The 15,456-nt window shown below is 30.2% G+C and overlaps 1 pseudogene; it reads left to right on the top strand.

The window, feature by feature from the left end:
• LOC142318553 (tyrosine-protein phosphatase 10D-like) overlaps positions 1–15,456 on the top strand; it is an 85,698-nt pseudogene that overhangs the window by 53,072 nt on the left and 17,170 nt on the right.

Raw genomic sequence — 15,456 nt, 5'->3', positions numbered from 1 at the left:
AGAACAATTGCTAACATGTACAGGAACCAAACAGCAACAATAACAATTGAAGAACATAAGAAAGAAGCCCTAATAAGAAAGGGAGTCCGACAAGGATGTTCCCTATCTCCGTTACTTTTTAATCTTTACATGGAACTAGCAGTTAATGATATTAAAGAACAATTTAGATTCGGAGTTACAGTACAAGGTGAAAAGATAAAGATGCTACGATTTGCTGATGATATAGTAATTCTAGCCGAGAGTAAAAAGGATTTAGAAGAAACAATGAACGGCATAGATGAAGTCCTACGCAAGAACTATCGCATGAAAATAAATAAGAACAAAACAAAAGTAATGAAATGTAGTAGAAATAACAAAGATGGACCGCTGAATGTGAAAATAGGAGGAGAAAAGATTATGGAGGTAGAAGAATTTTGTTATTTGGGAAGTAAAATTACTAAAAATGGACGAAGCAGGAGCGATATAAAATGCCGAATAGCACAAGCTAAACGAGCCTTCAGTAAGAAATATAATTTGTTTACATCAAAAATTAATTTAAATGTCAGGAAAAGATTTTTGAAAGTGTATGTTTGGAGTGTCGCTTTATATGGAAGTGAAACTTGGACAATCGGAGTATCTGAGAAGAAAAGATTAGAAGCTTTTGAAATGTGGTGCTATAGGAGAATGTTAAAAATCAGATGGGTGGATAAAGTGACAAATGAAGAGGTATTGCGGCAAATAGATGAAGAAAGAAGCATTTGGAAAAATATAGTTAAAAGAAGAGACAGACTTATAGGCCACATACTAAGGCATCCTGGAATAGTCGCTTTAATATTGGAAGGACAGGTAGAAGGGAAAAATTGTGTAGGCAGGCCACGTTTGGAGTATGTAAAACAAATTGTTGGGGATGTAGGATGTAGAGGGTATACTGAAATGAAACGACTAGCACTAGATAGGGAATCTTGGAGAGCTGCATCAAACCAGTCAAATGACTGAAGACAAAAAAAAATATATTTATTTATTTTTATTTATTATTTGAACTTAACTAAATTTACTAATTTTCAAAATCCAAACTTTATCCAACTGCTATTTTAATAAAGACATTGTATCAACTTTTCATTTATAGAGTTATTCTTATCTTAAAGAGACCTTTAAATGACATATCACACAAAGGGTGTTACCGTTTAAAATATTTGAATTAACAACCTCTGGGCCATCCTCAAGAATTTATTTCTTGTCAAAAGGTAAAATAGTTGACAGACAACTTATCCTAAAAGTTACAGTGTTCTATCTGAAAAAGTTGTTGAGGAATTTCCATACTTTTGACTTGGTCTGTATATCCATTGAGAATGAAAGTGAGGTATATAGTGCAGCAGAACTGATTAAGCAGTTTAGAGGGGTCAATTTTCTGACAGTAGTGAGGGTAGGCAAGTAGTGCACATGGTCTCCCTCTTGTTTCATCATAGCCAACATGGTTTGGATCGGAGCTCATCTGTGATCGCGACACAGAGCTTTTCAGAGATAGGTCAACATTCTGTGCAAAAATGACATTCCTAGTGCAAACACAATTCAGTCCTGGGTTAGGCAGTTTGAGGAAACTTGTAGCACACTAAGAAGAGGTACACATGGCTGACGCAGGTCCATTATAACACCGATCAAGCAGTCATCAAGACATTCTGTTCGGAGGCATGCTGTGTGTGTTGACTTGGCAATGTCAGATCACAGTTTAAGAAGGATTCTGCATTTTGATTTGAGTTTTCAACCCTTGAAAATAATGGTGTCTCAATAATTGAGCCCAGGAGACTATGTCAACCACTAAAATCTGTGTGAGCAAATGCTTGTACAGAACTCTCTCAAGGCAGCTTTCTTCAGAAGTAACAAGGCACATTTTCACCTTAGTGGGGCTGTGAATAAGTAAAATTTCTGCTGTTAGGATGAAAATAACCCCTAAATTATTAATGAAAGACTGCTACATTCCCCTAAACTAACAGCTGCTCTGTAACACAATTTGGTGTGATAGGCCTGCACTTGTTTGAAGAGTATGGCATGACCGTGATTGTAAATTCTGAACATTATGTCTCAATGTTGCAAAATTTTCTGTCACCTAGAATGAAGAGATTGTTGAAGAGAGACTTGTGGTTCCAACAGGATGGAGCTACAGCTCACACCGCCTGAATTCACTCGATGTTTTGACAGAAAGTTTTCCTGGAAGTTTGGTCTGTGAGGGTTGATGTGGAATGACCTGCACAGTCACCCGGTTTGAGTATTTGTGATTTCTTTCTTCGGGGATATCTGAAGGAAAAGTTGTTTAAATGTTGTCGCTATACCCCGTGATATGTGCAAATGAACTGTACAAAGCTTCAGAGACCGTCTCCAACAGTATTCAAAACTTAATGATTATTAGATGGTATGTATCGCTAATTTAGAAAATAAAAACATTTTTTCTCTATATACCCCATTATGTTTTTATAACTCCTCAAAACTGCTTAATTGTTTCTGCTACACCCTGCAGAATCAAAACTTTAATTTATTTCAATAAGAAGTTATTTCTTTTGTTTGGAATTTCATTTTTGTTAAATGAATCTGAGATAGTTAAAATTCATCTTTACAGATCAAGATAATACTCCATTAATGGTTGGATTGGCAGTACCACTTGCACTTTTGTTTGTATTGGTGGTTATCATTTTGGTTCTACGCAGGCGTCGTTATGCAGCTAAAAATGCAACAGAGAATCGAGCCAGTGATACACTATCATTACCTGATAGTGTTATGGAAACTAGGTAATAATAGTATTAAACTAATCTTGTAGGATTTGCCATGTAATTTTGTTAATTTTAAATTGATTATTTTTATGAAACCAACTTATAGAATTAGTATTTATTAAACACAAAACTTTTGAGTGTTTTAATATTATTTTTATTATTGGTGACATATGCTTGCAATCATGCTGTTTGATTATTATTTTTTTTTTTTTTCATTTAATTTTCATGTTTTATAAAAAAATCTCTACATATGTATGCTGAGGAAAAGTATAATGGTTTTATACCATTTATAAGTTGTTATCAACCCAAACCCCCATAAATGTGATAATTTCTGGATGGGGAAGTACTCCACCATATTTATCAAACATATTTAAGACAAAAACAAATGAAACTGTGTTGAAAGTGTAAAAAAGTTAGTTAAAATACAAATCTGTTTCACTGGATCATTGATGTGTCCAATAACCATCGTCCAGTTGATGTTACCCAACCAGAATCACTACTAATGTTTTGTAGCAGCTATATTTTTCATGTTTTTTTTAATATTCTTACAGTTTTTTACTGTAACATTTCAATAATTTTACCTCTGTATACTTCAATCATTGTACAAATGTGTTTTTGATAATGCATTTATGAATGTATCAGTGAGCATACTAATGTTTATAGCAACTATATTTTTCCTGTTTTATAATGTTCTATACAGTTTATTACTGTAACATTCCAGTCATTGTACTTAACTTTTTCTCTGTTTAGAAATAAATTATTACTGCAGTTAATGCAATTTATTTTTAATTTTGTTAAAATTTAAATTGCTAGATTTTTGCAACAGTCTGCTTGTTAAATATTTTAACAAATAAGTACAAATAATTAGCATTATGATTACCCGATCTGAATGTTTGATTACCCAGACAATAGTATTTATTTGCATTTGTTTTGTTTTTTATTAAAAATTTTAATATTTCATTTTTTGGTGTCTTACATTCTGCAGTTTGTAATCTGAAACAGTTGGCATTCTATTACTTATGTTTCTCAGGTGATAATAAACATCTTGTTGTTTGCTTTAAAAACATAAACCACCAGATTTAGTTCTGTTATTATAAACAAAAATTTTTGTGCTATTGAATATTAATATTATCAATGTGTTTGTTACAGTCGACCGATACCATTGGATAAGTTTGTTGAACACTATAGGATAATGTCAGCTGATTCGGACTTCAGATTCTCTGAAGAGTTTGAAGAACTGAAACATGTTGGCCGTGAACAACCGTGTTCTGCTGCTGATCTCCCATGTAATAGGCCTAAAAATAGATTTACCAATATATTACCATATGATCATTCCAGATTTAAATTGCAACCAGTTGATGATGAAGAAGGATCTGATTATATTAATGCCAATTACGTTTCAGTAAGTATAATTTGATTTTGTCCTTTTCCTTTCTTAGGCTGCAGTAATATTATATGTAATTGTTAGGGCTGAAATGTGTATTTCTTTTCTTCCTTTTCTTGAATTGGCCACCTTAGGACTGCAATAAATATCTTAATAATTTTTTTCTCTTGACTTCCTTTCTTCATTCTATCTTCATGCTTTAACTTTCTTTACTCCATCTGCAGTCATATTTCTTTTTCAGTTTTCCCTGGAAACCCTTATTTTCTAAATTTAAGATTATTTCTTCTCTGATATTTAGTTCTCTCATATCCTTTAAAGCTTTATTGTACGAGGTGTTGTTTGGTTTTTGATTATAGACAAAATTAAAACTTCTTTTATTCAGTCCTTTTCTTCCATTTTGAAAAGATCTCCAAAAACATCATTAGTTTTTATTCTTGTAACATTTGAAAGTCTGACATTAAATCTATAAATCTCATCAATTTTTCTAATCCTTCACTTATTCTCTTGAATTTTAACTGCCCCTAATATTTTTCCCCCTTTCTTTATCTCTTCAATTTCGCTTATCTTATTCATACATAAACACTTGGAGGCATTCAAACATTAAGGTCTAATAAATGTATTATAATGCCTAATTTTCTTTTTTTCTGGAAATTGATTTTTCATTGTACAAACGCTTTGTTAAGTGATAACATAAGATACATTTTATTAGGTATAACTATATTTGATACTTTATCTAAAAGCATTAGCTTTAATTATTTCACATAGATATTTAAATGTTTTCACTTTGTTATTAAAATCTATAACGTAAAACAAAATGTATATTTCGTTTTTAAAATCTTTAGAGCATAATATTTGTCATAAATTCAGTTTTTTGGAAAGAAATTTGTAAACCAGCTAACATTTTTAAAAGATTAGTTTGAATTTCTGCAGTTTTAATATCCGGGGGGAAAAAATTGCCAGATCATTTGCAAAGGCCAAACAATTTATTCTTACTTCCTAGTTTCATATTTTTTAACTTTAAAATTTCCATCTGTTCTTTCCATTCCCTAATAATTACTTTTTGTTAAAGAAATCCTTACAAATACTTATAAGGATTTCTTTTACTAAATGCAAAGTTTTATCGGAGCTCTTATATGGTGAACAAAAATTTTCTGTTTATTGAATCGTAAGCTTAACTAAAATCCACAATAGTGATTACAATACCTTTACTCCTTTTGAAATAACCTTGAATAGTTGTTTTTAGACTAGAAATTGTCTAAACAAGACAACCATCCCTTTCTGAAAATTCCTTGTAATTCTCCAATTTAAGGTTCTAATTGTTCTTCCATAATATTTATGTAATAGTTTTTTGAGAAAATTTTATAAGTTAAAAGTAACAGTGAGATGCCTCTACAGTTATTTACATCGTTTTTTAAGGAGAGAGCAATTTCCAACATCAGAAGGAATTTTTTTCTCTTTCCAGATTTGAACAAATAGCTTTTTTAAGCTTTCAACTGCGTATTTCCACATTTCAGCTACAATTGAGTCTTCACCAGAAGCCTTAGAAAGTATTATTTTTTAAAGTTTTAGTTATCTCTTTTAATTCTTTTATCTGGTGGATTTGAATCTGAACATTTTTTGATGGGCTCAGTTTTTGTAAATTATTCTTTTGTTTCTTCACAATTCAGTAGATTTTTAAAATGATTGGCCAAGATTTCACATTCACTGATAGGGATTCATCTGTTCTTTTGAAACTTAAACTTGGAGGCTGATAATTCTTTTGGTTATTTTTAAAAGTTATATAAAAATCTCTTGTTTTGTACTTTATAAACATTTTCTTCTATATCATTTAGCTGATTCTTCTCCTGTGATCTTTTAACATACCTTAAAACTTCAGGAAACTATTTTTATCTTATTATTTACATTCACTTGAATTTAAAAATAATACAGTACTTCATGCCTTAATATGTTACGGTAATTATATTTGTTAATCTCTTTTAATGTATATTTTAATGTTGTTAAGATATAGTTCAAACATTCATGCATGTTATGGTGAAATATTTTAATTTTGTTTAAATTTTTTGCTGTAATTTTATATAATTCGGAGCTGTTAAGAGCTGTTAATTTTTGTACATTTTAAATACGTATATGATGTTATCTCTTGTACATACAAAAACTCAATCAGTTTCATTATATTAGCTTTCGTTTACAATATCATTCACTCTTTTGTTTCTTATACAGATATTAATTTTTTTTTTAATTTCTATTAATTACAGGGTTATAATTCTTCAAGCGAATTTATAGTCACACAGGGTCCCCTTCATTCCACTAAAGATGACTTCTGGCGTATGTGCTGGGAGAGTAATTCACGAGCGATTGTCATCTTAACACGTTGCATTGAAAAAGGTCGTGAAAAATGTGACCATTACTGGCCTTATGATACCTTGCCAGTTTATTATGGTGATATATCTGTAACAATGCTCAATGATAGTCATTATCCTGACTGGACAATCACTGAATTCATAATGTGTCGGGTATGTATTAATATAAAGAATTAGTTATATGATAGTGGTTATGTCATAAGAGATTAGATGTGATCTTTGAATGTGTATGCTCTTTGATTGTTTATTTTTACCTCCACCCATCCTTTTCTTGTGCATTTCCATGCTTATACCCTATCTTACTTAATTTAATAATTTTAAAAACCAGTAAAAATCACCAATGTTTCTATAATTAAATTTTTTTTATTATTTCAATTGCAGTTGTGATATTTTTAATGATCACTATCTTTATTAAGTTGAAAAAATATTTAGTCGAGCTGGGAAATTTATACTTCTTTTAATTATGGAAGATAATTTGTGAGAATAAATTAAATTTGTAATACTCACGTTTGATGCGAGTATAACTATACTTTTTGATGGAAACTACAGGTTACTTAAAGAATTTACATAAGCAGTTGTGGTTTGTTTTTAACTAACCTCCTTAACCCTTAACTACTTGAAACCTGGAAACCAAATAACTATGATCTTTTCACTAAGGTGAAGAAGGTTGACTAGTTGCTATCAGCATTTTGAAGCCAATGAGAAGGGTTAATAATTGGCTAGTATCCTGGTGGCATAGTATTCAAAGAGAATCTGTAATATGTGATGTGCAGTCTGATGGATGCCTAAATATGGGTGGTAATTATACAGTGCAGAGAAATAACATTATGTGTACAACTACACATCTATATATCATGGCAAGTCATCACTTTTCTATGTAACAAAATCTTCTACATTTATATTTTTTGTTTATTTTTACCAGCTTACCAGAAATTTTTTTTAATAGATTTCATAACACTAATTTTATAAATATATTTAATTCCTGGAAATATAATTTCAAATATTATTTTATGATTACTGTTTGTAAGTTTTAATGGGGTTAGTCATTTGTTAAGATCACAATGCAAGATGTGATGAGAAGTGTTTTGTGTTTGGATTCTGACTTCCAGAACCCTATTATGTTAGCAGATTTATGAATAAAAAACATTTTAAGCAAAAACATTGATTACAAAAATATAGTGTAAACTTCCTTTTTTGTGGGAGGAATCCGTATAAAAAAAAACTTCTTAGAATTTTGTATTGACATTTATTCATTGCTTAGCATAGTATAGTCTTTTAGTAATATGAAATAATTATATATTTGGAAGTTAAAATCTAGAAAAAATATTTCAGATAAGTTTTCATCTTTTCATAACACATGCGCATATGCACATGTTCATATATGTCTGTTTGCTAAAGCAATGATTATATGATTGAATGATTGATCTCTGGCATGTTGCAATCAGAAATCTGGGGATTGTAAAATCCTAATATTTTATTTCTTCGTCAATTTAATGTCGATTGTGAGCTGTATCAAAAATTCAAAAAAATAAATTATACTATACAGAACAAGTATTCACTTTAATTATAAAACCTGTAACCTGTGATGTAAACCTATCGGAAATACAGTAAGAAATGTTTTCAATGAATTATTGTCATATTGTGTGTTTTCCCAGGGAAGGTTTTAAGTCGTAGATCAAAGCACAACTTTACATTTTAGAGTCTCCTGAACACGATTTGCAATGTTCTATATACATATGTAGTTTTTTTTGTTTTTACTAAGTATTTCAAAATTTAATTTTGTAGATAGCTTGTGTAGGTCTAAACACTAGGAATTTCAAACATAAAATATTGTTCAATTCAATTACGGACATAATAATGAAATAGTTTTATTTCATTTTTAAAGAAGATGCAAAAACAGACCTGTTACTGAAATATTATTTATAATTTTTTTTAAATCATCATGTAGCTGGATAATTTACATATTATATACAATTAGTGTTTGATGTACAGTATTCTATTGTACAAGGCGCAGTTCAAAAGTAAGGGCTGATAAATAGTGGTTTGCAACATCGATTGGTTCGCATATTTGCAGTAGCTTTAAATGTCCATTGAGCACTTAAAGCCCAACCACCACATGTGTAACCGCCACATTGCTGTCAGTTCATTGTTGTTTGCCTGTTTGTATGATCACTGATTAGGTTACAAGAGAACATAATGCTGCCGAAATTCACCATTAATTGTATTAAACCTGTGTACCCGCTGCAATGAGTGAAAGAAAAATGAGGCAACGGTGTCATGATTTTAAGGAAGGCTGTTCAAATCTTCACGATGAACAGAGAAGCGGCAGGCCTATTGTCTGGACTGACAAACTCGTTGAACGTGTGAATGCAGTGAGAAAAAATCGTCGCTTTATGATTAGCAAGTTTCAAAGACAACATTGTTGAGAATCACGACTGACACTCTAGGCTGATGTGTGCGTGATGGATGCCGAAAATGTTGACAAGTGCTCACAAGATGATTTGCACATGCCTTTCTCAACCGCTTTAACTTCAAGGGAGATGAATTTTTTCTCATATTGTCAGCGATGATAAAACATAGATTTTGTATGTAATTACCGAGACGAAACTACAGCCCATGCAGGGGCTTCATTCCAGTTTACTTAAACTGAAAAAATTCAAACACAAGCCCAGTCTCAAAGTAAAACCATGGCAACTGTATTCTGGGATTAAAAGGGTGTGCATCTGATTGATTTCATAAAACCTGGAACATCCATATATCACAAGTTTATTGTAAACAGTTCTTAAACTGTGTCGTCCCATTCAAAACAAACGACAAGGAATACTGAGATCAGATATTGTTCTTTTTCACAATAACACACATCCACATACAGTTGCATGCACAATAGAAACGATTCAAAAGTGGATGGGAGATTTTTGATTCAAAGAAAGTGAAGAGTTGAAAATCTCTGTGTAAAACTGGCTGCTATCCTAGGTGGCAGAATTTTATGCAGTGGGTTTGAAGAAGGTTGTTTCATGATATATCAAAAGCGTTTGAAACAGAAATTTAAGTAGAAAAATAAATATGTAAATATTTGAAACCGTTAATAAATTTTTCATTTTTCAATCGTTCTCATTTTGTTACAATCAGCCCTTACTTTTGAACTGCACTTTGTGAAATTTTTTTTCTTTGTATAGTGTTTTATGAAAATAATCAAACTCTGTTAATTTTTTTATAGGGTGATCAACAGCGTGTAATCAGACATTTTCATTTCACAACATGGCCAGATTTTGGTGTCCCAAGTCCTCCACAAACGTTAGAGTGAGATTTGTCAGAGCGTTTAGGGAAAGAGTTGGGGCTGATCAAAGGCCTATTGTTGTACATTGCAGGTTTGTGTTTAATTATCCTATCTTCCTGTATTCATAGATTATAAACACATATTCTGTCTATGTATATTATGTTTCTTATAATAATTGTACCATATATAATTAAATAATTAATTATGTCTGTAATATTTTATTGTCATTCTCAAACTTATTAAAAATGATTTCAATTAAAAAAATATTCTGCATTTGCACTAGTGATAGTCGATAGGTATTTTATTCGTGTATTTTAAACAAGTACATTCATGCCTACTGCTGTAATAGAAATGTTAAAGGTTACTATTAGTAATGACATATACTAATGCAAGTAATAAATGAACATTAGGTCTGAAAAGAAAGTAATAATGCAAGTAATAAATGAACATTAGGTCTTAAAAGAAAGTATAGAGGTTTTTAGAATGCAGTGTTAAATAAGAATATTTAAACTTAAATTTGATAACAAGATTCATTCAGAATGAATAGTCAGTGGATGAATTTAATGAAAAAGAATTCTACAATTTCTCTGTTGATCTACTGGTATGTTATTGGAATATACCCTATGCGCCACAAAGTAAGTGAAATACTTTAGGAATATATTGCACTGATGAAATTTTTAAAAAAATTCTTATAAACACAACTGTTTAAAATGGTTTCCTTTTTAGCTACGGTACAGATAAGCTCAAATTTTAATATAAAAGTGTTACTAATGATTCTATACTTTTTATATATAATATACAATTTTTATGTTTAATTAATTTAATCTCTTTTGAAAATATCTAAAGTTAAAATGCATTGTTGGGTAAAAACTGGATACTTTTAAATGTAATGCTTTACAATCGGTACAGATTTTTTTTTCAAATAAACTGAAACTCTCATTAATAACAGTTTAATTATAAAAGAATTATAATAACAGAGAACAAAACATTTCCAACGGAGATAAGTGTTTTGCATAGTAGTTGTTTGTTACGATAGCTTTTAGTATTATCAGTATTTTAAATTAAATAGTTTTATTGTCTTTTTCAATGGTGATAATTAGCTTTGTTTTATTTCACAGTGCCGGTGTAGGTCGATCTGGTACACTTATAGCACTGGATAGAATATTACAACAGATCAACCATTCCGATCAGTGGATATATTCGGAATTGTCTATGCTATGCGAAAAGAATGAGTATGGATGGTGCAGACTGAACAGCAGTATATTTGTATACATATCAGTGTTTATTAGCCGTGTTGGAAGGTAATGAAGTACAAGGTCCTCCACGTGAAATACATCATAATCAGGGTTTTGAAGGTAAGCTGACTTATTTTTTTCTTATTTTTATGACTTATTATTTTTTTCTTATTTTTATAACTTACTATTGTTCATTTAGCACTATGTTGTTTAATATACATTTTGTGCTTTGCAACTACATTACACATTACATTACTAAACTACATACCCTTAAGCTGATAAAACAAGCTGTTTTGAATAAAATTTACTTATGCATGTTTAAATTACTACAGAATTTAGTAAAATGCTAGTATTATTTCATTTATAGTGATAAAATTGATATAAAAAACATAAGTGATAATCTTTTTACATGAATGGTTTGAAAATATGAAAAAAGAATGGTATTAAATTTAGATGAATATACATTAAGAAATTATTTTTGTTATAACAATAAAAAGTACTTTTTACCTAATGATCATCATTGTTTCATTTCATTTTATTTCTATTTGTTTTTACAATATTAGCTTACTACTAAGGAAATAGTTTTAAATTTTCCTGCTTACAAAATGGATTTGATATTCTATTCTAAACTAATGGCCGTTTAAAAAATACTAGTTTTTATTTAAATAATGAATGTTTTAAAATAGTTTATCCAGCTTGTTAAAAATGTAGGTTTTAATTTTAACGAAACTGTAGAACTTATAAAATATTTTAGATGCCAACAATTGCTGTTAAATAGTTGAACAGTATTTCATCAGTAAGAAAATATACTTGTAGCTGAATTTCATTGTCAATTATCTTTGGTCTGTATTTTGTCTGTTGTGAAATTTTATATTATGCTAACATAAAAAAGATGTATACTTATATTCAAGGTAATAAAAGTAAATTTATTTACAATCTTTTCCTCTTATGAATAATATTCTTTGATTGCTTTGTAATTTTTACAAACTATAATGTCAATATTCTGTTTTAAGTTACTTTATTATTAACTTTGCTGTTACTGGCGTACTCGATCTTAGATTTTTTTTAGGAAGTTTTATTCTTAAAATGTCATATGCAATTGTACTTTTATCTTTGGATTTTCTTCTCTCTTCTTTTGGAATTTTAAAAATATTTTTTCTTGCAAGTTATTTAATTGCTGAAAATTATATAAGTTTTATGCCTTTTTTTATAACTGTGATATGAGAATTGCGTAATTCTTTTTGTTTAATTAAAACTGATTTTTATTCACTTATCCAATGTTACCTACATTAAATATCCTCATTTTCATCTCTGCTTCTTCAGAACAAATTTTTATAAAATATATTAAAAATATTAATTTATTAATATAACAATGTTAATATATTAACATAATCATTTAAATCTTTTAATTTCATATTATTATTTGGATAAAAACTTAATTTTTTTAGTTTTGTTTGTATTATTTGTATATTATATAATTTAATGTAATTTAACAACTTACTAACTCTTTTATAAAGAGATATTTATAGACAAAATGATAATAAATAAATACATAATAAATACTTCCTTCCTTAAAATAAATTATCAGCATAATGATTTGTTTGATTTTCATCAATGTTATCAGTATTTATTTGTGAAGATTATTTTGTACAGTGCAGCTTCTGTTAGGGGTGTACTAGGTACAAATTATAGATTGAATGATAAGTTACCCCATTTGATTTATATTGTGCCAATTTTAAATTAAACCGGGAAATTGTATGGAGGAAAAATTAATATACCTTCATGACATTTATAAATAACATATATATTATTACACTACCTGTAAGGTGGCCTATGACACCCCTCCACAGCTAGGCCCTCCGGGCGGGTTGCCCTGGTGGATGGCATCTCAGAATAGGATTATTAGGTGCTAAAAATTGATTACCTCTTGTGTAAAAATATTTTTTTTTGAATGATGAAAACTGATATAATAAAAGTTAAATTAGAAATTTAACTCTAGAAATTGATACTAATGAATCAGGATTTTCCGCTAGTGTTTGGTAAATTCTGGTGCCTACTTTTTGGTTATAGTTCATTATTTCATGAAGAAAAACAAATCACATAAATAAATAACAAGTATGTAAAAAAAATTTAAAAACACCTCTCTTAAATTAAATTCACTAAAAGATAAAAAAATAATTTTAGGAAGGTATCTCAGAATGGATTTGGCAACAAGCTTTGATGGTGATGTATAAGATTATGTAAAAGTCATAGCTTCAAATTAAAAATTTGATGTTTTTGCCAATTTTTTTTCTTATGCGTGTTTGCACTCCCCACTCTTTAAGCCATTCATCACATAAGAAAAGATTGGCAAAAACATCAAATTTTTAATTTGGAGCTATGACTTTCAGATAATCTTACATATCACTGTCAAAGCTTGTTGTGTCAAATACATTGTGCGATACCGTCCTAAAATTATTTTTTACATTTTAGTGCGTTTTAATTTAATAGTGTGATGTTTTAACAAATTTTTTTACATATTTTTTATTTTCTTCTTTTAAGTGCATTTAATATAAGAGTGGTGTTTAAAAAGTTTTTTTTATTTCTACATATAGTCTAAATAAGTTTATACTGTACAGCTGTGCTAGCGCACAGGTTTGAGCGTATTTAGCGAAAGATCGAATCAGTTGGTTTTACGATGGGTGAGTGCAATCAAAACATAGGGCTAAGTGATTTAATTTCCGGATAACCAAGAGCGTTAAGCAGTTAGCACTCAACCTGCTGATATATACGCCATTTGAATCGTGAAAATCAGATGAGCGGTAGACCTCGCAGCGTTCGAACTCCACAGAACATTCAACTACTCCAGCAAGCAGTTAGACGATCTCCAAGGCGTCCAGCCCGTAGGTACGCTGCCAGCTTGTGAATAGCTGATCGAACAGTGAGAAGAATTTTACACAAAGACCTGCACTTCCACCCGTATAAAATAATGGTTGTGCAGGAACTTAGTGAACGTGATCGAGCCAGTCGTATTGCATCTTGTCACGCTATCCTTGAAAATGTTCCAAACAATGCAGTCGTACTCTCATCTGACGAAGCGCATTTTCATTTATCAGGTTATGTCAATAAGCAAAATTTTCGTTATCGGGCAGAAAATAATCCTAGACAACTGCATGAGCGACCTCTCCGTAGCCAACATGTTACAGTTTGGTGTGCTGTAGCAGACTTTGGAATCATAGGCCCGTATTTTTTTGAGGAGGAAGGGCGAACAGTTACAGTTACGTCTCAACGTTATGTACACATGCTAAACAACTTCCTGAAGCCAAAACTGAATGAAATTTGAAATCGTGTTGTATGGTATCAACGGGATGGTGCAACCGCTCGCACAGCAAGACAATCTATGGAAGTCCTAAGACAAATGTTTCCAGGGCGTTTAATCTCACCGCGAGGTAACATGCCGTGGCCAGCTCATTCACCCGATCTTGCTGCTTGTGACTTCTTTCTATGGGGCTACTTAAAGAGTAAACTCAAAGCTGCTATCCGACACGAAATCGCGGAAATTCCACAAGAGATGACGAGAGTAATGCACAATATCCGAGTGAGGCTTCAGTCGTGTATAGACAATGACGGTCGCCATTTAAATGATATTATTTTTAAGTAACTGAAACTTTAATCATTTAGATATACAATAAATGGCAATTATAATTCTTATTATGGTATAATAAAAGTTTGACTAAAATCTATTACGTATTTTTTTATTAGCCCTTCAAACTGGGAAGTTATTTCTGCCACTGGTATATAGAAATTTTGGGATATATAAAAAAAATGTATATGTATGTATGATTATATATATATATATATATACATACAAATGCCGTTTATTAGGGTAGGATTATATGGTAATACATCCTTCAAGTTCATTTTTATTTGCTCTTTATGTTCTAACCTTTATTCTCCTAAGTTTCACCTACGGTTTACTTTCATCACAAAATAATTAAATTAACCTAGGTGGCTTAGTGTGTGTGGCACCAATATACCAAGTGTACTTTTTGTGAGTACACATTTTTGTACAAAATTCTGACATATAACTAAATCTCCCTCTTCTGATTTCTTTTAAAAAACATTTTAGTTGCTTTCAAAACATTTACTTAAATATTTCATTTTTAATATTACATTTTTTATTGATTGTCAATATTTTTTTTGTATGATTTTATTTTCCCTAACACTTTTTTAAGATTTTTTTTCTTAAATTTTTACTTCTGTCTAATTTTGAGGACCACTTTTTCATTCATGACCTGTTCATGTGCGATTCTTGTGTTCGGTTACTTTCAAATGCTAATATGCTAATGCCTCATACCATAAAGGTGCTGGAACATTTTAACACAGATACGATGGTCATCTGAACAGAAATTGGGTAGTATCAGGGTAGTATGTTTATATAAATTATTCTTTTAAGTAAGAAGAAGAAATAACAAATGAA

Source organism: Lycorma delicatula, chromosome 1 (assembly GCF_047948215.1).
Source record: "Lycorma delicatula isolate Av1 chromosome 1, ASM4794821v1, whole genome shotgun sequence".
Classification (NCBI taxonomy): Eukaryota; Metazoa; Arthropoda; class Insecta; order Hemiptera; family Fulgoridae; genus Lycorma; species Lycorma delicatula.
Note: the sequence above shows the minus strand (reverse complement) of the source record. Positions and strands in the feature narration are given on the sequence as shown.